General features: G+C 39.5%; 1 long non-coding RNA gene across 1 annotated transcript; it reads left to right on the top strand.

Moving 5' to 3' along the window:
• The first annotated feature begins 396 nt into the window (after positions 1-396).
• On the top strand, positions 397-5,880 carry LOC114568512 (uncharacterized). The gene is made up of 3 exons (XR_003694294.1): positions 397-466; positions 5,572-5,660; positions 5,798-5,880. It is a non-coding gene; the product is annotated as an uncharacterized LOC114568512 (long non-coding RNA).
• The last annotated feature ends 4,374 nt before the right edge of the window (positions 5,881-10,254 follow it).

The raw sequence follows: 10,254 nt of genomic DNA, 5'->3' as shown, positions 1-10,254 counted from the left end.
TCTGCATGCACCTTTAGACATTACACGAGTCAGAATAGAAAAGTGGGCATGAACCATTTTGTCTATACTGTAATACAAATTCCAAACTTAAATTCAAATTTTTCTGAATAAGTCAGGAAATATAGGACTATATTGCACCAGTGTAGACCGTTCACACAAACCATGAAGGAATTTTAAACTCATTTTCAGACCTAGTAGTGAGAGGTCATGTAGAAGTCATGAAATTTTACAACTGAACTACAATGTGAACCATGATATCAGAAATTCCAACAATATATAAAAATAACTGCACATTAAATATGTTTCACTCTCCTACTTGAGATCTATTTCCCAGAAATATCCTTGCATTTCATGATAACACTGCCATATATAATTCTGCTATCACTCTTCAACTATAGACTATCCTGAGGTCCAACTGGCAACACACTGAACCCACAAAAATAAAAGAGAAGAAAAGGCAGTCCAGGTAAGTGAAATAAATTGCTGCTAACTGTCACCCCAGTAACAGTGTCAGGGAGAGGTCAAGGGTGATGGGCAGGGGCTGTTGGGTCTCTTTAGTGGTAGGGCCAAATTAGCCGGGGGCCCCACAGAGGTGGCCTGGGTTGTCTGGCCCCAATTGATCCCACCCCCTCTTGGGCTGACACCTCGCCAGAAACTGCCTGTGTTTGCTATTCAGCCTTGGGAAAAGGGTTAGTAGTTAGCTGCTAGGTGAAAAAACACAGGAGGAACAGAGACACAAGCAAACAGATTAATGTTCACAGAGTATGTGGCCACAAAAAGAAAAAAGAAAGCAATTAAAAGTTGGCAACACATTACTTTATATCACAGAAAAATATAATTTAGAAACTTTTTAAAGGAAGTGTACCATGATTAAGCCATAACAATGGCACTGTGATATGTGTGATATAGCATGGAAATATGTAGGGCCTACAGTACTGTAAATGGGACATGATACATACAGTACATCTTTATTCCTCTTTTTTTAACAACAGACTGATCTTATATTCGTGTTTTAAACTAACAGACAAGTTTTCTTAAAGGAATTGTTCAACATTTTGGGAAATTATTAGCTTTCTTACAGAGTTATATGTTAAGTCCATTCACATGTCTGTACAGTAAATATGAAGCTACCGCTAGCAGCTGGTTAGCTTAGTTTAGCCCACAGACTGGAAGCGGGGAAACAGCTGGCCTGGCTCTGTCCAAAGGCAGCAAGATCTGCCTACCAGCATCTCTAAAGCTCACTAATTACCATTTGCTATCATATTGATGTAATTCGTACAAAAAACAACGTTTAAAAAAGACAATTTGTGTTTCTGACATGACCTACTGTGATTGGCTTACCCTGATATTCTTACCCAATGTCACTCCTCATGCCTTAATCTAACCAACCGATCAACAAATCAGAGGCATTCCCTTTCTAGCCTCAATCATGGGTGGGACTATTTCTTGGTCTGGTGCCAAGACTTCCTGGAATCTTGTTGTCCCGGTGAGGTTGCCAGGCAATGAGCGGAGACTCCATGAAGATACTGCTACTACAAGCAGCCACAACATCTGACACTCAAGGACTGTGGATATTTCTTGATGATACTGTTACATCAGTTTTCCATAGTTGGGAATACTGACAAAACATTTTGGCTAACATTTGGCTGTATATCTGCTTGAGCATATTCATATTTTAGACTGGATCTGGACTTGACAATTTGGTGAATGTACTGATTATTTCAATAATCAAGCAGCTTAGGGACCGTTCGGTATTTATGGAATGGACCACCGGAGGAAAATAGGGGAGGGTCATGTCTTTTTGTTCTTTGTTGAGGGGAGGGTCACCCAACATTTTTTTTGTCTAGGGGGGGGAGGGTCACCCAACTTTTGTATTGCACTGCCCCCCTGGTGGCTGAAACGGGTAATTGCATTGTTTAAAAAATGAGTGGAATAATTACGTCTGGCATGACGTAACATCTTAAATAACACAAAACAACTAAATGGTGGTAGGTAATGCAGGAAGTGTGCATTTAGTTTCCATGCTTATTGTGTTTCCACAACAATGTTAGTGAGTAAATCTACTGAAATGGCCACCACACCATAACAGAGGAGTGGGATGCGTAAGATGAGAAAGCAGAGGTTAAGTCATGTGTGTCATGGCTGTAAAAAATCCAGCACAAACCAGTACATAAGTCATTGATAAATTCCTGGGGAGGGTCATGCCTCTTTTTCAAATGATTTTGGAGGGTCATAGAAAAATTATCACTGGCGAGGGGAGGTCAAGTCTATTTTGACTAAAGATCCCAAAACTCCTCTGGTGGCCCCTTTAAATAAATAACGAACAGTCCCTTAACTGTAACTTGTATTTGTTTCTGGCTGAGCAGGACAAACACATTTAAAGGAAACTCTGAACTTGTTTTTGTCATGACTTTATCTTTGTGCTGCCAGCCAGCCCAGCATGCTTCTTGGAGATGGTCTCAATTATCTGCAGCCAACTATGATAGGAAAGATTCCTCTGAGAATGGCATGCTGAGATAAATAGTCTAGATGTAGCTGAATAGTTTTTTTGCAGTCTGGCTTTGTCTTTGCCTTTTACACATTTTCTCTGCATCAACACTGTGCTGCAATTGCCTTCTCGGCTAGCTATATGCAAGAATGGATTTTTTTTTGTTATTTTTTAATTGTGTTACAGTATGTGAAGTTTAAAGGCAAATATAGTGTCTTTACACAGTCAGATTAGAAAGAGTCAAGACATCTTGAAGAGACAATGATCATGTTATACACGTTGCAAGTTTTACTATGCTTTCATGCTTTCTTTAGATTTTAAATTTAGGTTTGCAACGACAATGCAACCGTGACATTACTATACGAGAGCTAGAAAGTGGACATGGGTGGATTTATAAAAATACATAAAAATGTTATTATTATTTTTTAAATTTTCCATTTGGCTTTGGCTTTTGAATTTAATATTTGGCTTTTGAATTTCAATTTATCATTGGCTTTTAATTTTCATTTAATATTTGGCTTTTGAATTTCAATTTAACATTGGATTTTAATTTTCATTTAATATTTGGCTTTTGAATTTCAATTTAACATTGGCTTTTAATTTTCATTTGGCTTTTGAATTTCAATTTAACATTGGATTTTAATTTTCATTTAATATTTGGCTTTTGAATTTCAATTTAACATTGGAATTTAAATTTCATTTAATATTTGGCTTTTGAATTTCCATTTAACATTGCCTTTTCATTTGGACTTGACACATGTCAATGTAAATGAGGAGGCGTGGCCCAAAGGCTGGTGGGAGGGTCTGAAACCAAAGGGGTGCAGAGGCCCCTTCTGAGCAGTAAGGGGGAGCTTTATAATAGTGCGGACACGCACCTCACACCGCGCACACCACCCGGAGAAAAAAGTGAGAGAAAGAAAAAGGAGAGGTCGCAGTTCGGACGATGACTATCCGGTTGAGATTGTGTGTGTGTGTGTGTGCGTCCTCGAAATCTGACCACACACAAACACACGTAAGCAGAGCTACCCTCACCCATGTTTCTACTGTTGCTTAATTAAATATAACATCAAAAGAGAGAAGTTGTCTGAGTCGTGTTTTAAACAGACACACCTGGGGCGAAGTTGGGAACCAGAATCAGCTTTAAATCCAGTCCTAATCTAGTCCTCACTAACACGGGCCCAATTATAGTAACTACATGAAAACTTCACGGTTGTTGCATGAAATGTGGTTTGTGTTTAGCTTACATCATCATTTTCTATCATGTGAAACAAGACCCAGCCTAGTGGTGAATCTGCAGACAGATGCTTAACAGTGTGCTCCTCAGCAGTAAGCTCCCCCTGCTGCTCATAAGGTGCCTCTGCACCCCTTTGGTTTCAGACCCTCCCACCAGCCTTTGGGCCACGCCTCCTCATTTACATTGACATGTGTCAAGTCCAAATGAAAATCCAATGTTAAATTGAAATTCAAAAGCCAAATATTAAATGAAAATTAAAATCCAATGTTAAATTGAAATTCAAAAGCCAAATTAAAATTAAAATCCAATGTTAAATTGAAATTCAAAAGCCAAATATTAAATGAAAATTAAAATCCAATGTTAAATTGAAATTCAAAAGCCAAATGAAAATTAAAATCCAATGTTAAATTGAAATTCAAAAGCCAAATATTAAATGAAAATTAAATCCAATGTTAAATTGAAATTCAAAAGCCAAATTATTAAATGAAAATTAAAAGCCAATGATAAATTGAAATTCAAAAGCCAAATATTAAATTCAAAAGCCAAAGCCAAATAGAAAATTAAAAAAAAATAATAATATTTTTAATTTGATCTCGCTTTGTTTTCCCTCGCTTTGTTTTCCCTCGCTTTGTTTTCCCTCGCTTTGTTTTCCCTTTGGACTTTCAATTTCTCTTTGGACTTTCAATTTGAATTATGAATAAATATTTCCTCCATAAAAATCAGTATGTTGGCATGGTGAATCGTCAATGTCAACTTAAAATGGCGTTAGATTCGGTCGGACACTTTGGTCTCTAGTGATTGGTTTGGGAAAATTGAATCCCCCTCTTCCACGTAAATCGGTAACGAGTTGACAATTCTGTCTGATATCAGTCAAGAATACTAGCGTATTTACAAGAAAGCTGATTACTAATTGTTTAACCGATGCAGTGGTATATTTTATATGTTATGTAATGATTCATTGCTTGTATTTGAGAGTGGAATCATAGCAATGCAAATATCGGTGTTTATTAATTAAAAGGGATGTTGGACTGTTGTTTTGATATGTATTATTTAGTGTCATTGATGTTTTGATATTTGACAGTACAGAGGTTTTAGTGAAAGAGCTGAGTAGGCTACATTCAGATCTGTACTGCATTTGTATTGATTGTATATGCTTATTTTGTTATTCCGGTTATGACGGACTATGATCTGAGGAGTGTGTCGTGATTTCTTAACGCCAGTTACCTTCTATAATTGCATATGACTTTCTCTCAAGGTAATTTCAAGGAATATTTTACTCACAATGAACAGGATTATTATGGGAGGCTGTCAAATGTTTGAGTCAGTAGATACACCAGAGTGTTGTCGAAGCCAGTGATTGGCCGGGGGAATTGCCACTTGTGACGGAGAGTACGTTTTTTGACGTACTAAAATGTAGTTCACAGGCTAAATTAATGTAATTGTCGTGTAACCAGTGAATGCTGGCGAGACAGCGGTAAGACAGTCTCTTTCATCAACATTTCACATGAAAGCTGTGGATGTAATGAGATGATGGATGCTCTTTGAAACCTCCCAGAAGCCTCCCCGCTTTGATCTGCGCCGGGCCGTCTGCAGGAGTGATGTATCTCATCGGTGATTGCTCACCGCACGCTTCAACCCCTCCTCTGAGCTGAAGAGTCTCACCTTTCCTCCTCTACATATTCACCACTTGAAGGCTTAAGGACCACATTACTCAAACCACTCAAGTACTCTTGTGAATGAGCAGTTTAGCCAACTAATGCACACTGCACAAGCCTATTGCTGTTTGTCTAAATTTGCTTTTCAACTTAAGTGATATGCTAACTTGTCTTTTTTTTTTTTTTTTTGAAAGAGCATGTGGGTGGCACAGGAGGGGAGGAAACACTCAGCTGTATCATCCAACCAGTAAATGAACACTCCGTGTGTTATCCATTAAACGAGGTATAACGTTTCCTGCTTTGAGCCGGAGGGATGTAAAGTAGCCGAAGGGATGTAAAGTAGCCAAGGGGTTAAGTTAGAAAAAGGTTTTCCAACACAGTAAGTTATCCTACATGATCTTTTTTCTTGTGTCCTTTTAGGTTCAACTGGGATAAGATAGCCTACACTCTGAGTCTCATTGCTATTCTGGCTCCTGACTTGACATTTCTCTCATTCGTTCCAGATGTGACCATATCTGATCCAGCCGGTCTGTCAGAGCCACGACTGTAATGTCCTATATATATATATAGTATATATAAATAAATGCAAATGAAATCTCGTTCTCATTTTCGGCATGTGGACGTGCAATTTTACACACAAACACATGCACCCTGTGAATCACTTGATAACCTTCAGTCTACATCTGATTGTGTGTTGTACCATCCCTGTCCAAATCGATGAGAATGTGGAGAAAACGTTTGAGCAGTGGTTTTAAAGTGCAAGTTGCCACTTCTCTGATCTGTGGTTTGGATCAGATGAAGCTTGATACCAGTTTGCATCCTGACCTTTCCGTCTAGTTGAAATGACAACTGACACGAGATCGCCCAGATTGTTGCACATCCGTTGGCATTTTAATCGTCAAAAACCGTGTCATAGACCAGGCGTGTACATCAAGCTGACAAATGGCCTTGATCAATTCACTCTTAACCCGTTTCATACTGTCAACTTTCCCTGAAATGGGAAAACAGGCCTTTATATGTTCTCTGTCCCACAGCCTGGAACCATTTGCAGAGAGTTCTACAGATTGATAGGCTGATCCTAATTATAGCATTAAAAACATTTAAGTTTTACAAGCTCAGTTTGACAATAATTACAGTTAATACTAATCTTAAGTCAAAATGTCCTGACCCTAACATTATAATCATTGTATTTGATTTCCAATAGGATCAGAGATAATTTGGCAGTTTTTACAGCAGAGCCTAAGAGACAAACATCACACATGAATGTCAAATGTTTCGGCTTTGACATAGACTTGTGAAGATGTCTAATTGGGACATTGCGCATGGTCATCCCCCGGCTTGAAACCGGTTGAAACCCTTATTTTATTTAAATGATTTGTCATTCGTTTTCAGAACAGGTTACTTTGTGATACAGAGGAGATTAGGAGCAAAATGTTTCTCATGTGTAGATAATAGGCTCTTTGGAGATGAACTGCGCCTCGCCTGTAAAGTGGACGAGAGCAGGCGGCAGCAGCCGGGGGCGGTGACAAAAATTTGCTCTCAAGTCGGACAGTTTTCCAGCCGATTCCAGCAGCCTTCAGGCTGAACAGGAAGTGACAGAAACACTGTGGTCCGATTTCGATTTAATAAAATGTTATCAGACCCATATATCAGCTTGTACACAGTCTCCAGTTGTTTTTATTATGACAGAGTAGCTGTCAGAATGCTCTACATCTGTTGCTGATTTCAATTAACAACACACTGTAGATGATCCATAATCTGAACAGATTTAGTCTCTCTGACTTCTAAACATAACTATCAGCCACACATGTGTTCTGTACAGAATAAAATCAGACAAATAGCAGTTAAAATCCCTCCAATTCAAAATCAATAAAAAGTTTATATAAAACGTCATCATGTTGAGTCGATTCTGAACCAATCGGCTGAGAGGCCAGCGTTTCCCAGCATGCCCTGGGTCCGCCTGGCTCTTGCAGTCGGTGGAGAGCAACTGCGGCGCCTGGCTCTAAAAACTGCGGCCGCCTTGATCTCGTGAGGTTATTGTTGCCCACGTGTGCGTGACGTCAGAGCAAGTCGGGATCAAGTCGGACACAAATCTAACCGGCACGCATTGGGCGGCGATCGCCGGTCATCGATTCTGCGCAGATCTGGCTCATCTCGAACGAGCCTAATAATAGTCTGTTAATAGAAATTACACACGTATTGTCTCATAAAGAATAGCTAGAGTGTAGAACTTTATGTTAAGTATAATTTAAACAAAAGACAAAGATCCCTATGTGCACAGTTCAGGTAAGAGCTCAGGAGCATTACCCATAAGCCCTAGAGACCGGCAGGTTTAATGCCACTCCAGAAGAGGATTGACTTTATTGAGAATAGGGTTCCTTTTTTTTTTTTTTTTTTTTCTCCTGTCTACGACGACACAAGGGAAGTACTTTTTAGTAAGCACTAAAAATGGACAAGAGGCTCATGGTCCGACATTGCTAGCTTGTGGAGATTAGTTTATAGCTAACCGATACTGCTAGCTCCTACACGAAACTGCTCACAACCAGGTATATGAATTATCTTGAGTAACCCCCGTCAAATTCCATATCAACGACGTTTCTTTTCCAGGATTGTGCAGGAAATTCCACCGGATGTCCCTAACATTAGATTGAATGTCCGTCACTTTCCGGTTTCTTTGATGTTGGCGTTCTAAACTCTGGTGGATTTATGAGGGTAAATCCAGACAGCTAGCTAGACTATCTGTCCAATCTGAGTTTTCTGTTGCACGACTAAAACTTCTTTCTGATCCAGAGGCTATTTTGCAGAGGCACCGTTGCTCCTTCCGGATGATTTTGATTGGTTTAAAGAAATGCCAATAAACCAGAGCACGTTTCTCTCCCATCCCGTAATGTTGTGTGTACTAGCCAGACCCTCCACATACCACTACAGTTAAGAGGGAAAATATGCATTTTGTACCTTTTTAAGAGCACCTGATCTGGAACCACTGCAAACTGCTGCTTGAGTTTCACCATAAATACATGTAACGGACCATTCATCAAAACCCAAATTACATTTCCAGTTAAATAATATCAACTGTATTAAATGCTTTAGAGAGGTAGTCTAGTGCAGCACAGTGTTAATTATTGTCCAACAGCATTTAATACTGGTAAAACTGGATATAATGCCATTATTGTACATGTACAGTCATGCTGAATTACTCCTGTAAACATGTTAAAAAAAAAAGACTAAAACTGGAATTTAGTCCTTTGTGACAATAGAATAGAATGGAATGACAAAAAAACATTAAGTCCATAATCATTGATGCACTATCACTGGCAGTGATTTAGTCCATGCTGCGGCAGATGCCAGAGCTCATAAAATAATTCCCCCTATGCCACACATACACCCACCCAAACCCCCAAGAAAATTGCCTACCTACACGTAAGCTCAATTTCCTTTAGTGGTCTACGGAAAGAGGAGAGAAAGTCCTAGAAATCCATCACTTTGTGTTGCCCTTTCAGTGATAAAAATCTGTTTTTGAATATGTTTTGCCTTTTCTCCTCTTAAAGGAAAATCTATTGTGACACCAACACTTCTCTGGGCTTGTTTTTTTTGAGTAGACGCATGACACATTCACCGGAATGGTATTGGTTTTGAAAAGGAATGCACGGACGAGCGGACTTTAATTTATTTTTTGCTCCGAGCGTGTGATGTGCTTTTGATTGGCCATCAGTCCGGACGATTACCACCAAATCAAGATCAGGATAAATTGATGTCTCAGTGCGGGGCAAAAGCATTTTGTTTGTTTTGTTGCTGTCGTTGCATAGACATCGGGTATACAATGTTCATCTCAGACCAGCGAGGGTGACTTTGACAGCACACCAGAGGGCTCTCAGAAGACGGAGAGAAGAAATGAGAAAATGTGATGGAGGTAAAAGAGAAAACAGCCTAGAGAGGTGGCAGAGGCCAATAAATGCAGACAGGGAAATCTGCAAACAGCAAAAACCGTACGCAGGAGTAAATATAAAGAGCTTTCCTCTGAGGCTCGTAATGCAATCGTCCCTGTCATATTCTGCAAAGCTTTGCTCGCCTGTCACAAAAACAAGGTTAGCTGTTTTGCCGGCTTAGTGGCCTCTCTTTCTGTGGCAGATACAAAATGTTTTATTAAAACCTGTTTGGAAAATGTCTTCCTGCGAAGAGGTACCAAAGATGGATAAACAAAAAAGAACACCGGAGGCTGACAAGCCATGAGACGAGAAGTTCCCGCAGAAATGACCTGCGTTCATGAGACAGATGAGTCACCTTGATATTTTTCACAATGTTGCATTTTTCAGCATGGTGTCCTGTTGGGTTTAAATCCAAGCTGCCAGTCTGCTTATAAAAGAATGTGCCCCAGTTTCATAGAAAAACAGCAAAATATGTCAGAAGGAGGTGTGATGTGATTGTTCCGATATGGAGATTGGAAGATGAAGCTGTGGTAAAATCGTGTCAAAGGCTTTGGATTTTCTCGCTACTATTTGTAGCGCAGCTGGATTGCTGTTGAATTCCACAAGAAGGTAATGCTCCCAATATATGAATTAGAATTCCTGCAAGTGCTCTGAATTGACCCAGTTAGGTGCCAGAGTTTAGATACAACACTTGGCGTCCCAATTTCCCAATGCACCAGATGTTTGGATGCTTGGCACCAGGGGACAGGTAGGAACCAGATCAAACTGTCAAAAGTTCATTTTCTGAGGAAATAATCCATCTGTCAAGGAATAAAAGTGTGCTTCTGGAATTTAAAATGTACTTATGTAAGAAAATATTTAACATTTCAAAGTACCTGTTTCCCTCAGGCTATGATTCTGTTATAATTGCAATCTAGACCTCCTCAGGAGGCCACATGCATATGTATGTGG

The sequence above is a fragment of the Perca flavescens genome, chromosome 14 (genome assembly GCF_004354835.1).
Source record: "Perca flavescens isolate YP-PL-M2 chromosome 14, PFLA_1.0, whole genome shotgun sequence".
In the NCBI taxonomy this organism is placed as follows: domain Eukaryota; kingdom Metazoa; phylum Chordata; class Actinopteri; order Perciformes; family Percidae; genus Perca; species Perca flavescens.
The sequence above is the reverse complement of the archived record's forward strand: the minus strand, read 5'-3'. Positions and strand labels throughout refer to the sequence as shown.